Source organism: Triticum dicoccoides, chromosome 1A (assembly GCF_002162155.2).
Source record: "Triticum dicoccoides isolate Atlit2015 ecotype Zavitan chromosome 1A, WEW_v2.0, whole genome shotgun sequence".
Lineage (NCBI taxonomy): Eukaryota > Viridiplantae > Streptophyta > Magnoliopsida > Poales > Poaceae > Triticum > Triticum dicoccoides.
In genome coordinates this window covers 137636315-137648391 of record NC_041380.1, presented here as the reverse complement: position 1 = coordinate 137648391, position 12077 = coordinate 137636315, and the positions used below count along the sequence as shown (strand labels likewise).

At 44.2% G+C, this 12077-nt stretch overlaps 1 pseudogene; it reads right to left on the bottom strand.

Annotated features, from left to right (window-relative positions):
• Positions 1-2651: 2651 nt before the first annotated feature.
• On the bottom strand, positions 2652-11838 carry LOC119352218 (annotated as a pseudogene).
• Positions 11839-12077: the final 239 nt, after the last annotated feature.

Here is a 12077-nt window from a genome sequence, read left to right as displayed (position 1 = left end):
TAGGATACTTGGCCAAAGTGTGACCTGTTAGCCCATAAGTCAGTACTTTGACGAAGCGGCTGTTGCTCACCCGATACGATCATACGAGGTCACAATTTACCCAACACGATCATCCGGGGTGAACAAGAATTGGGGATCAGATGCGGGCGAAATTCCCGCCAATGGCTGAGATGTTCAGTCGACTCCCTCCCCCTTTGTGGGGGTCTGGACCCCTACGAGTGAGCAGAAAAGGGAGGAGGAAAGAGGCCCTGGTGAACCATCATAATAAGTGAACAAGTGTAAGCTTTGCTGCCCGACAGTATGGAGTACTGACCACACCGAGGGACAGGCCCTGAAGCGAAGGACAGGAACGAGCGGAATTAATGTGTTCCAATTTCTGCCCTTGCACCGACCATCCAACGAACCATGGACTAAACGGCCACTGCCTGAAAGGACTATGCTATGTCCAGGGGACTGCCGCCCTCCACAAGGTACATCTTGCGCCTATGGGCCGCTATAACTATCCAAGAAGACACTCGAAAAAGGAAGGATAAACAAACCTACCCGGTGGACTGCCGAGCTACAAGTCCAACGACACAGGAGCGGGATTCTCTAAAAAGCCAAGGTCTTAGGTGGCCAAGAGGGCCCACTTGGAGACTTGGGATCTCAGCAGGAAATGTGAAGGTTGTTTTAAGCCGGCCGATAGGCGAAAGAGAATCCAAAAGTTTTGTTCTGATCTGAGTAGGCTCAACATAGGGAATACCCTAACCCTGGGAACCGGGGCATATAAATCCGCTTATGGCATTCACCCAAGCATACAGAGACAGATGGAATGAAAGAAAGAAAAAGTAGCTCCGCAGCTCGCCCAGAAGAAGAAAGACCCGCCGCTAACAATTTGGAAATCCCTGGTGGGCTGGGCCTGAAAGACAAGTGTGTGTGGATTTCCACATCCCCGTCTTTACTTTAAGACACAACTCTTCTCTTTCTCGGTCAAATGACTTGCGATAGTCTACCTTGAGTAGGACCATAAGGATCTTATGTTTGTGGCGAAAGATAAGTGGTTCTGTCACAACCAAGAAAGTTTCTATGAGTGAGCGACCCTTGATAAACGCCGATTGATACGTGTCAATGTCAATAAGTGGATGAGTGTTGTTAAAGACAATGTTTGTTCCTCTTCTTTGAAATGATTTTCATGAATCTCGAGATGATACTGATTGGCCTGAAATCCTCGACGGTATTGGCATATTTTTTCTTTGGGAGGAGAGTGATGGATGCCTGGGTTAGCCTCCAAACATAAAGGCCATTGCTATGAAAGAGCTGCAAGAGAGAAAGAAGTTGCGGGTGGATGATGTCCCAGAAGGCTTGGATTGCACAGATTCTACCAGAGGATGTTGAGATGCTCCCATTGCAACTCACTGATGGAGAAGAACTAGAGAGCTCAGCTAGAGCTGGAGGAGGTGGTAGTACCTGTTCCATACTGTAAAAAAGGTTTTCTTTTCTTATATATCGGAGGTTTTGTGTGCAGAGGCCGCCATGTTGAAGTTGGATGTTGCTTTTGTAGTTCCCAGTGAAGGATGATGCTGGGTCTATGATGCATTTTATTTGGATTTTGGCTGATAGTTTTCGATGAAGCCACAAATACTACTCTTGTGTGAGACCTGTTGGCTTCATCCAGAGGGAGATGTGTTCTAGGGTGCCAAAGTACTCTTCAGCTGAAGAACTCTCTTTGGGACAAGGGCATCATCAAAGCAAAGAAATCAGAAGAAGAAGCAGTCAGTAATGCAATGCGAGACAAGTGTCATGTAGCAAGGTGCCCGGAATCTATCGTATATCGTATACAGAGATTTTGGATTGCGATTTCCTTTTGGGGATGAGGCCGATTTGATGACAGGAATTTCCTTGTTTGTTGCAGCCTAAGATTGGGATTGGCCTACTCTTCTTCTATAACTGGGATCTTACGACTCTCGTGCTTAATAAGTTGGCACCTCGCATCCTGCCAAAACCTAATCCTCTTATTCTCTAGCTAGAGTTGGGCTCCTTAAGAAGATATGATACTTCTACTTTTGACACCCTTTTTTTCCTATTTTTAAACTCAAATTGATAAAGCCACCTGGCGAGTAGGAATAGTTTCGAGTTTCTGGTCTGTTTTCTTTTGAGAATCAAACCTCTAATGGGTTTTTGCTACCAGGAGAAGGGAATGGCCATGTTGATGGGGTCTATCTAAATAGAGAGGAACCTACAGGGCTGATTACTCGATCACTCCATTGTGATGACAATCACACCCATATTCTTTATTATTTCTAAATATAGATAACTGCCATCTCCCGGCATAAGAAGGAGTGACCCTAACGACAGCCCCTATAATAGTAGACAACACGTTTTAAATCAGACTGGACTGAACAAAGAAAGATCTTTCCATACAAGAGTGGAAGGGATCCTTTAGAAATAGTTCTTAGCTCCAATCAAGCTTTCTCTGCTGTCTAGGATCGTTAGTGCTATAGTGGAGACACTTTTCTCAAATAAGAATGGTGGTCACATTCCCTTTCTGGTGGTAGTCATTGAGGATCTCAAAAACAGGGATCGCAAAAACGTGTCAATAATGACAACGCTGGGCGAAAAGGCTAAAGAAGAAAAACCTGTAGATTTGAGTGCCACTTCCTTTGCTAAGATAGCTAGATTTGGATGTCCATTCCATAAGGTATAGCTGCATCTGACACTGAGTAGAAGTTACTAGCAGGATAGACAGGAAGCTCTGAAGGATGTACAATGCTTGGAGGGACATAAGTTTCAAGAGAAATGGTCTCTTTTGATGGGCATTTGTAGATGATGGTTGATACTGAAAACAATGCCTTCTTGACAGCTCTAGCATCACCAGTTATCTATTAAGCATAAAGATACATTCAAGATAACAATTAGCGGAATATAAGAAACAAAGAATAGATATTGAATAAAGAAAAAAAAGAGCACAACCTCATAACCGTCCTAATAGAGATAATACCACATTCATCTTGTTCTTTACGCCGATCCAACTCGTGCTTTTTTGGATGGATTTCACACGGAATCAAGGGAGGTGCAGGATACGACCCATATCACATTCCTGTGCCATAGCTTGCAAAATCAAATAAATCTATCGAAGCTAGGGTGCCAGGCCTATAAGAATCAGAAGAACAATCCACACTAATGTAACCGTAAAGAAATGGCGGCTCTAACATAGATTTTTCTCAATATGTCATGTTGTTGAAAAATCTTGTGGTAGCATGGGATGATCGACACTTTAGTTTTAGTTATTGATTTACGCATCATGCATTAACTAATATTTATGGGGCTGGAGACTTCGCTAAAGCATGCACATAAATAGATGAATGAGGGATTACAAGGCAAGGAGATACAGATCTGGGGGTTGACTCAGAACTTGTACATAGGTCAGCTCACTAATGCTTAATAACCAATAAATAGTCAATCAAGAGATATGCACCAGCAAACAACATTATACTGAAATAGTGTATTAGGCGGCAAATGGCACATAAGAGTTTAGACGATAGATTCTCTACAACAGGTAGGGATCGGGGGTTATACGCTCTTTTCTATAAACAAAGTAGGCTTGTGATTGTCCGCATCCATCACTCAATCATGCAATTCAAAGAAATGGTTTACTTATCTTCTTCTAAAGGATGGAATTGCTAGATTGTCAGTAATATCAATTGAGGAAGAAGCTAGTCCCACTTAAATTCGAAAAGAAGACCTCTATTGTGACAGAAGATTCCTCGCCCACAGCATCTCACTTATTGATTGTGACATAGCTCTCTATCTCCGCTCATAAGAAGATAGCGTGTCATTCACTCGCTCTAAAAACCATAGGAGCTACTATTCCCAAGTTTATTAAGAATGGGCACTCACTGGATTCAGGCTTCCACCGTTCTAGCTTCTCTTCATAGTTCACTAGAATGTATCGAGCATGTTTCTCCGGATCAGGAGGCTTTACATAAATTGCTACGATTGCCAAGTCGAAAAAGAACCGGGCATGAATGTGAAAGTGGAAAGAGAAGGGAGCGTGACTTGTTTCAAGAATTGGATGCCCTTGTTAAGGAAATCTAGTATAAAAGGAGAAATTGGGCCTATTTATAACTTTTGGTACCTAACCACCTGAACTGGGAATAATGGCTAAAGATTGAAGGCTCTAAGCCATGTATCAGAGCCGGTTATTTGAGTATCGATGCTGTTGGAGTCTAGCTTCCGACCAATCCACTTCACTTCGGAGGACATAACAGCTTAAGAAGAAATCGAGATCAGGCCCGTGGAAAGCACACACACACGCCTGGGGAATGAATCCACTTTTTCATTCTCAATACTAGGGGGGCTTCTCCGATCGATTGCTTTTACTGTTATTCCCCAGATTGGCGAAATGACCTTTCGTCTTGCTTCCGTAAAATAATAAAATGTGCTTTCGCCAGAAGAAGAAAAAAGAAGATAGCTCAGTAAATGGCATTCAAGTAAAGTCGAGAAAGAGGCCTTGCTTTCGCACAGGAAGGAAAGAATTGAGTTGGGTAAGTAAGCCCTATTGGGGGATTAAGGGCTCGAGTATGATTAGAGCGCCTTTTTTTCTGCTGCGCAGGCTTACCATTTTAAATAGGGGGAAACAGGAGACTGTTGAAGATGAATATGGCTAGTCTACCGCTACTGTTTGATTGGCAATCCTTAGACTATAGGGATGAAGCAAAGGAGCATAACCTACCTGCAACTATGCTTTAAAGCAAAGAAATCTATCGAAATTCTCATTCCAGTCTGAGGGGATATCTGAAGCTACCGATCCGGGATCTCACTCAAATCCAAACCTAGCACTTTTGTATTTATTGCTTCTCCTTTTAGAAGGGCCGTAGCCGAGTAGAAGAGAAGAAAAGAGATTTCCTTATCTGCATGCCAGCTTTCATTCCTACTTTTGATGAAAGAAAGGTCAGTTGCTGCCGACAAGTCGACTAAACTTTCACAACTGTCACCTATCTTTAAGCACCTTCTAGGCCGCTTCCCAACCTAATGCATTCAAGTCTGCCTTCGGTACTGGTACTTCGGAATCAAGGGCCCAACAAGCGATATCAGGAGTCTTTGGCCGAAGAACTCGCGGATAAGAAGGTTATTTCATAACTATATAAAATCCATAGTCACGCTCAGCATGCGAAAGCTTGTAAAAATGACATCCCCTGCGAAAACCAATAGGATTTGTTGGGCCATCGAACACTAGTTTCTGGTTTCTCAAGACCTTGAGGCAAGGGCAGTTACACAACATTTTCTCAATATTGAATGTGCATTTTTCCCGCATTTTTTCGATTCCACTTCTGTATCAGAAATTAGTGTCAAGGGATGGAGTTCCTGTTTCGTTAACTAAGTCTCGCGTTGTTTGCTTGAGGAAGGGACGGCCGTAGCTAAATTTCCATTGCTAATCTTACATGTTCCCACGAATAATAAAGAAAAGAAGAAAAGGCTATTCCTTAGACACAGAGGTGGGATTAAGGCGTCATGCGGAACTCCAACAACATAGACCAGATGACTTATTTATTGAAAATAGGTTTAGGAGCCTGATCCTGGAGCTGAGCAAGCATGGGCGCGATCCACATCGAGTGGAACTACTATAACTATATCTGTGGAAGGAAGGTGGAACCTTCACCGAATCATAGTTAGGTGGCACCCATTCCGCAGTGGGCCGACGTCACACTACCGCTTCAATAGCTAGCGGGTAATAATCAGAAAGTGAATCATCAACCACTCATTTAGAAGCCGCTCATGCAACAACGTTTAAGTAAATCCTTCCGCCCTTATTTTCTTTAGTCTAGTTGTTGGAGGAAATGCGCCTTGAACACATTACGTATACTAGCTAAGCTTTGTCCCTAATCATGACTAGTTGTTATTAGTTTCGATCAAATTTCCCCCCAGCCGGCAATGCCTTAGCTTCTCAAAATCTAGGAAGCTCTAAAAAAAGTCATCATTATGAAAAGATACTAGCGCTACTAATAAGGGAAGCTACTTTTTTCTAAGAAAGGAATAAAGCAGAAAACTAAAGAAAGAGATCTTAAGTGGGTCCCGCGAGTAGTTTGTCTTGTTTCAGTCCGTACAAGAAGATACTTTCAGGGTTGTCCAAGAAGGGACGGGCCTATCTATTGGTGGTACTAGTTCCGCGGGAGGGGCAGGATTTCGGTGTCGTCAGCATGGGTCCGGCTATCGATCACAAGGGTCTAGATACGGGTCTCGAACGGAAAAGTATGCTACATATTGCTCTGCTCCAGTTCCCTCTGCTTACACCTGGTCAATTCGTTGATTGCCCCTTTTATTTCTGATTTTCAAAAGGGCCCCGCTCTCGTCTCTGCTGACGAAGCCTTTATCTCTGTCTCTGTTATCCTCGTACCTGCTGATCTCTTCGACTGATAGAGTCTATGCTATTGGTGAAGCTGGTTCTACCTCAACAACAGGATCTGCAAATGGATTTTCAACTAACAGCCTCTGCTTCAATTTGTGATGAAAGGTCGACTAGTTTTCACCGAATCTTCAATTACGCACCGGTAACTTTTTTCCATTTCCAAGGTCCAGAGGGGAAGACGAAGTACAGCCTAGTTCAGAGAGTAACGATTGAATCCAGGTTAATTCAGCAACAGCTAGAGCAATACTCCGATATTGATTTGATTTTCCGCTACCCACCAAGGTAGAAGACTGCTTGATTCGCAGAAGAAGTATGCTTTATTTGCTTATAGAACAAAAGTATACGCTTTTTCAGGGAAAGATAGATGGAATAGGGCATTCAGCAGTTTGAAGAGGTAGCCTTTTTCAGTAGCAGTCTTGTAAGCAAGCGCCATACGTTCAATCTATACTGGCGAGAGTCTTTCCTCTTATAAAGCCTGAGCGCGTTGCATGACTTAATGCCAGCTCTTTATCATACATCTTCTGTAGAACCAATAAATATAAGGGATATGTGTTATCACATCTTGTTCATGCTCTGCACCACGTTTTTCCTGTATACCGGCAGCTAGCATCCCATCAGTAACCTACGGGCGAGATTTCTTGAGGGGGGCTGGCCATGGTTTTTTAACCCACCCTTTCATTCACTTAAGACCCAAAGCAGAAAAGGTTTGCAATCCATATACTGGAATTTGGTTCCACCGAAGTACAAGGACTAAACTGGTCAACTCCACCGCAGGGTGCGAGATGTTGAGCTTCCTTGATGCCTACTCTGGGTATCAGCAAGTCTATATGGCTGAGGAAGACAAAGAAAAAACTAGTTTTATCGCCCCTTCCTTCTTCTACAAGCGGATGCCCTTCGGTTTGATAAATGTCGGTGCCACATTTAAGCGCCTAATGAGCCTCATCCTCAGGTCTCAGTTGGGTCGTAATGCAGAAGTGTACGTTGACGACGCTGTCATCAAAAGCCGCTTGGCAGGGACTCACCCCAAAAACACGTCTTTTTTTGCATTTGCTGAGCAGAACCAATTACTAGATCCTACTTCTAAGCTCTATGCTCTACTTTGGCCTTGCTCTCACTTATGGGTAGGAAGGACAATAAGCAGGAATTCATGTTGGCTAACTATTCTATCCAGGCGGAAGTTGTTTTCATAGGAAAGACGGAAGGTTTTGCGCGTTGGTTGTATCGAATTTCCCTTTCTAATAGCATACACAAATAGATAAGAAAGTTACAACGATGATAAGGTAAATGAAAACCTTTGATTTACCTTACCATCAGTTCCGTCTTATCTCTGTGCCTCCTCTAGCCATTTCATAATTGGATATCGTCATTCAAATATGTTATGACAACTGTTTGGTAAGCAGGGATTCGAATCAAACAATAAATACCAACTCTAAGTGTGATGGATAGTACCTGGTGCCTAATTTCATGGTATCTTTCTTGGCGCCTACCATAGGAAAACCCCTCCTTCTTTTGGGAGGAAATCAAATGAGTAAAGGTTTCTGCCGACTCCCCTCAAGGAACCACTCTACTCAACTTGAAACCACGGACCTACCTCCTGCTTTTGACTTTCTTCTTTGTCCCAATTCATATCGAGCATGTCTTTCTCCATCTATAGATAGAGAGAATAGAGGATAGGGGTGCTCAAAGCAAATAAGATTCTGTATCTAATACTAATAGGTACTAACCGCATTCAAGATTGACTTGACCTCTTATTTTGGATAGGCAGAAATGCTTATGCCCTAGGGGTTTAAAGGGCCCACTCCCTTTGGTTGACTCATCAGGCTCACCACCTTTTGGAGCTCATCCAACAGTCAGTCTACTTAATCATAATCATAATCAATCCGTTGCTATTGCTATCTATCGCCATACCCACAAGAGGGTAATTTATCCAACTCCCCGTGCGAAAGCAAGTCCCGCGTCAGCAGTGATTCGAGTTGTTCCTTGAGAGCAGGCTTATGGCATTCCAGGTAAACATAACAATATGAGAGAGAACTCCGTTCGGCTTATAAGTACTCGATTAAACCAATTGTTTTTTCATTTCCCAGTAGGTCACCTTGGGCCAGCTGCTGACTTTCTAGAAAGAGACAAGGAAGTCGATTCAACATAAGGGAAGAAAGCATATTTTAGGTTTACTCCTTCCATGTCTAGTAGGAGTGCGTGCTTCTTATTGCCTTTTGAGCAGTAGTTGTATACATTCCTCACTCAGTCTAATTAATTATCTTTCTCCCTACCCAAATACCAAGGGAGGTTTATGAGTCGTATCCTCCTTACGAGATAGCGGAAGTAGCATTAGCGGGAAAAGTAAGCTCCTTTTCAAGCCTTCTCTTTCGTAACCTTTGATTAGTTCCTTAGATGCCCTTAGCAAGAATGATGAAGGAGCAAGAAAGTCTATTTCCCCCGCCTTTCAGGAATCTTGCTATTCAAATAGCACAGTATAAAATGCAATCCATAAGTCATGCTGGTCAATCAATGACAATGATAAGCTCTATAAAAAAAGAGTCTATTGCTCTTCGACACGTTTTATATCTACTTCAGTCATGCTTTATTGGAGTTATCTGATGCCAAGGAGGAAGGAATAGAGATTAGGATCCTAGCCTTGTTCCGTTTGAAGTTCCTAAGAGAGGTTACAAAAGAAAGGGATGCTCAAACCAAGGATTTGGAGTCTTATTAGTGCATCAATCTACAGAAAGGTAGGGGGCATACCTGTGTGAAAATGGAGTGTAAAGCATATTCTAGATATTTCACTTCGAATTTCTTCCTCTTAAAAGAGTCAAGTCCGCAGGGTTCCCTAAATTCCCCAGGAATCAAGTGGGACCGGGAGATCGTTGTTCATTCGGTGGTTGGCCCTCCCCCTAATAAGTACCTACCAAGAATTGGGCCAGTTAGTTCAAGCGGTACCGAATCACAAAGAACAGTTGAGTTTTCTAATTCATCTATTATTCTATTTTTGGCATTTCTAGAATAGCGTTGGATCCGGGACACACATTTCTGCCCGAGTTCCAATAGCAAACCAAATACGTTATCATGGAAAACGAGTTTCGCCAACACAGAAGAGTTTGTGTGCTTTTTATTTTCACATGAGTTTCACATATGTGATGGTTGGTTGGGAGGGTACGGCAAATGACTCTAGAATCTTTCTGGATACAACCACTGAACCGGAAAATGGCCACTATCGTCACCGAGAAAATACTATCTTGTGGACTCAGGCTCTACGTTTATGCCTTAAGGTCTTTCTCCTTACCGTGGGGAGCAGTACCAGTTGCGTGATTCTAGAGAAGAAGGCGGTGTCCCGACCACAAGGCGGTTAAATGCCACTGGTGCTTGCTAGCCAGTCAAGAACGACTCGAAGACCGTGGGAAGGTCTTCACGCTACGCCGAAGACGACGATGGCTCCATACCGGGTGGTAATACACAGGTATAGGATTTCCTGTAATGATGTGAAACTGTATATTTCAGAGAAATAGCTCAGTTCGAGAGGAAGGCGGAAAAAGTTCCGGTTTTATTAACCTGATTCCTATTCATTTACCGGTAAAGGAAGGAATTCTTATCTATTTCTCGAGGCAATTATACTCATATCGACAATATGAACTGCATGAGAATTAGCATATAGAAAGAAAGCTTTACCGAATACAGGTCTAGTAGGTATAGAGCCGTAAGCGTGGTGGGGGTGCCGGTGCTTAGGCAGATGCCCCATTGTTCATGATGTTGCAATGAATCCAGTGGATCATCCTCATGGAGGAGGTGAGGGGCGCACGAAAGGAGGTAGACCTTCGGTGTCACCTTGGGAAAGCTCACCAAAGTAGGATTTCGGGCAGTAGTAGGGGTGGTGAAACTTTAGATGTCAAATGCCACCAATTTTTCTGCTCAAGTTAGAACGTAGTTTTTCGAAGTGAATTGGCCAGTTCCTTTTAAAAGGAGACTGGTTTATTTTTATAAGCGATTGGCTTCACTTTAGATTTGTTATCGTAATTTCTCTTTTATTTATGGGTTGTTATTTATTATTTCGATTTTTGATAAACGAAACGAATCCAAGCCCGACAAGTAGAATTCCATTCGGTACCTTTGGGGTTTTCTTTTTCCTTCTGGATGACGATGTCACCGCGTCTCCTTATTGTTATTGCGATGGTGACGAGGAACAAAGGGCCGGGGAGATCATCGAAATTACCTCTAGCCCGGAGCCAGAGGGGGTCGTCGACACAACGCCAACCCTGGTGGTGGGGCACTTCGAAGGTCTGGAGACCCTCCTTGAGATTCCCCCTTTACCGGAAACGCCACCCGCAGGTCCTTCCTTAGCTCCAGAAGAAAGGGAGAAAGCCCCCTGGCCTAAACCTTGATCCACCCCAGAGTAGCCGCCGGCTGGACGGCGGCGAACGGGGGGCAAACCCCTCAAAACGAAGTTCTACTTTGTCTTTGGAAGAATTGGAAGAATCGGACTCTAAGTTTAAAGTAGGAGTAGAGTCTTTAGAGGCTCGCTTAGAAGGAATAAAGAGAAAAAAGCAACTGCAAGCGTTCGGGGCTTCTCCTTTTGAGACCGCGAAAGCAGAGCTGGTTACGTCCATTGGGGAAAATTCCCAGTTTCATGTGGGACTGCTTTTGTCTCTGGATGTCAAATGCCCCTTGACGGGCAAACGGGAGGCTCTCGAAAAGACGATAGAGGCCATCTTGAAATGCCAAGGGAAGCCCACAGACTCCCTAGCGTCTCTACTCGACCTAAAATGCGATCTCGAGGACCCCGAAAAACTCGAGACCGCTCTCCGTCCATATTTAGGACGGTTAGGGCGATTTTTTAAGAAATAAAAACCTTCTGTCGATTTATCCACACTTCCATGACTTCTAGAGGAAAGCTAACTACTTGCTGGCTGGGAGCTGTATGAGCGGTAACGTCCACGTACGGCTCCGTGAGAAGGTGGACGGAAATGGCCTTGTTGTACCTCACTCCCGTCTTCAATGGGGTCTGCTCTTTTTTTAGGAGAGTATGCCAATATGATCTTAATGAGGTGCGGGGCTTTGCATCTGACATTCGTTGGGCTTTCCTCTGCAGGAGCCCGCGTCCCGGCCTTTTTGTGCAATAAACCCCTCCGGCCGAAGACTAGTGATAGGTGGTCCCGCGGAGCTTTCGGAGAAGGGTAGCCTAGTGTGTAAGCACAACAATGAACCGTGGCGAACCCTCAGACGACCCTTCTAAGATAAGGGGGGAGATCCTTAGTAGTGGTGACCCTTTGACTCTTCCACTGACTTATATATGTACCAAATGCTCATACGGGAAAGTGAACTCCTGGGTCTGGAACCTGGGGGGGTTGCTCCGAGAAAAAATCCTTTCTTTCTCGTCCACTCTAGGGGGTGCGGACACACCTGCGCGGATTACAGGTGACGGTTACAAGAATGGTGGGGAAGTAAAGAGTACCCGACGACATTCAGGGATGAATGTAGACCCATCGGGCGGGGATAATCATTCCGGTCCTGGGAGAGGTGGCGACACCAGTCTGAGCTGAGGGAAGCCAGCCAATTGAGTCACTGAAACGACCGCAGGAGGCACACCCTAAGCCCAGCTTCTCGGAGCTGCTATTGCGAAATACGGCTTCCTTAATATCCAAATTTCAACAAGGGGGCTGGGCTGCTCGCCTTCATAGAAAGGTGATCGGGCCTAGATTAG